General features: G+C 41.4%; 1 protein-coding gene across 1 annotated transcript in view; it reads right to left on the bottom strand.

Annotated features, from left to right (window-relative positions):
* Positions 1 to 2500, bottom strand: part of LOC135100106 (uncharacterized) — a 4600-nt gene that overhangs the window by 942 nt on the left and 1158 nt on the right. The window lies entirely within an intron of this gene.

Here is a 2500-nt window from a genome sequence, read left to right as displayed (position 1 = left end):
GTAAATTGTAGTAAGACAGACTGTTGTACGTGATGGGGAAAGGAGTCCTCTTAATTATAAATTTCAGTTTAATGACAAAAATTTAGAAATTATTGAAGAGTACAAGTACTTAGGGATCACTTTTAATTGTAATGGTAGGTTTTGTAGTGATCAAATACAATTAATAGAGCAAACCAAGAAACCTAGGTTTTGTAGTAATCAACTACAGTTAGTAGAGCAAGCCAAGAAACCCAGGTTTTCTATTGGCTGCGAAAGGAGGGGAGGTATGCAGTTAGCAAGATCAGAAGAGCAGTTAGCATGAAAATAGCGGTAGAAGATAGCTAGAGATGCAACATTGCGGCGATGAGAGAGAGGCTGAAGACAGTCAGGAGTTGATGAGACGAAAAATTTTTTAATTCCAATCTGTCTAGAAGAGCGGTACGAGTAGGACTCCCCCATACATGTGAAGCATACTCCATACATGGACGAATAAGGCCCTTGTACAGAGTTAGCAGCGGGGCAGCGGGGGGGCGATTACTGGAGACGTCTCAGAACACCTAACTTCATAGAAGCTGTTTTAGCTAGAGATGAGATGTGAAGTTTCCAGTTTAGTTTATAAGAAAAAGGCAGACCGAGGATGTTCAGTGTAGAGGAGGGGGACAATTGAGTGTCATTGAAGAAGAGGGGATAGTTGTCTGGAAGGTTGTGTCAAGTTGATAGATGGAGGAATTGAGTTTTTGAGGCACTGAACAATACCAAGTTTGCTCTGCCCCAGTCAGAAATTTTAGAGAGATCAGAAATCAGGTGAACTGTTTACTTCCTGAAGGGTTGGAAGTCTACGAAAAGACGTGGAAAAGTACAGGGTGGTATCATCAGTGTATGAGTGGATAGATCAAAAAGTTTGGTTTAGAAGGTCATTGATGCAAAATAGGAAGAGTGTTACTGTATGTAAAACGTATGTACCTCATGTCATTATTCCTCAGCATTCATAGGTGAAATGTTCAATAGTTTTCTATTTGCATGAAAACGTGTAATATGTGTAAGTATCGGTATTCAATGCTATATTAAGCACCGAAGCTGATGCTCACTTGCTAGTAGAGTGTGGTTAACCCACTGAGGAACACCATTGTTAATAGATTTAGAAGAACAGTGACAACACCACTGTTAATAGATTTAGAAGAACAGTGACCGTCTACCACAGCAGTAATAGAACGGTCAGAAAGGAAACTTCGGATGAAGTTGCAGAGAGAAGGATAGAAGCCGTGGGAGGGCAGTTTGGAAATGAAAGCTTTGTGCCAAACTCTATCAAAAGTTTTTGATATGTCTAAGGCAACAGCAAAAGTTCCACCAAAATCTCTAAAAGAGGATGACCAAGACTCAGTAAGGAAAGCCAGAAACTAGTAGAGTGTTCTTGACGAACCCATACTGGCGATCAGATAGAAGGTTGTGAAGTGATAGATGTTTAAGAATATTCTTGTTGAGGATAGATTAAAAAACGGTCAGCATTTTTAGGAGCAGGCTGAATGTAGGCAAACTTCCAGCAAAAAGGAAAGGTAGATGTTGACAGACAGAGTTGAAAGAGTTTGAAATAAAAGCAACAGGACGGTAGTTTGAGGAATTAGAACGGTCACCCTTTTTAGGAACAGGCTGAATGTAGGCAAACTTCCAGCAAGAAGGAAAGATAAATGTTGACAGAGTTGAAAGAGTTTAAGTAGACAAGGTGCAAGTACGGAGGCGCAGTATCGGAGAACAATAAAAGGGACCCCATCAGGTCCATAAGTCTTCCGAGGGTTTAGTCCAGCGAAGGCACGGAAAACACAATTGTGAAGAATTTTAATAGGTAGCATGAAGTAGTCAGAGGATGGAGGAGAGGGAGGAACAAGCCCTGGATCGTCCAAGGTAGAGTTTTTAGTAAAGATTTGAGCGAAGAGTTCAGCTTCAGAGATAGATGTGATAGCAATGGTGCCATCTGGTTGAAATAAAGGAGGGAAAGAAGAAGAAGCAAAGTTATTGGAGATGTTCTTGGCTAAATGTCAGAAGTCACGAGGAGTGTTAGATCTTGAAAGATTTTGACACTTTCTATGAAAGAAGTTTTTGACTAGTTTGAGAATAGACTTGGCATGGTTCCGGGCAGAAATATAGAGCACATAAGATTCTAGTGATGGAAGGTTCAAGTGCCTTTTGTGGGCCACCTCTCTAGCATGTATGTTAAAACAAAGTCTGGAAGATTTGAAGATTTAGGTCGAGAAAAAAGAGTGACGAATGTACGCCTCCATGCCAGACACTATCACCTCTGTTATGGGCTCGGCACACAGAGTAGGGTCCCTGTCACAGAAGCAATAGTCATTCCAAAGTAAATCAGCAAAATATTCCTTCAGGTCCCCCCAACTAGCAGAGGCAAAACGCCAGAGGCACCTCCGGTTAGGGGGATCCTGAGGAGGGAGTGAAGCGATAGGACAAGACACAGATATGAGATTGTGATCAGAGGAGCCAAGTAAAGAAGAGAGGGTTAAAGTATAAG

The sequence above is a fragment of the Scylla paramamosain genome, chromosome 4 (assembly GCF_035594125.1).
Source record: "Scylla paramamosain isolate STU-SP2022 chromosome 4, ASM3559412v1, whole genome shotgun sequence".
Classification (NCBI taxonomy): domain Eukaryota; kingdom Metazoa; phylum Arthropoda; class Malacostraca; order Decapoda; family Portunidae; genus Scylla; species Scylla paramamosain.
This window is presented reverse-complemented; position numbering and strand designations above follow the sequence as displayed.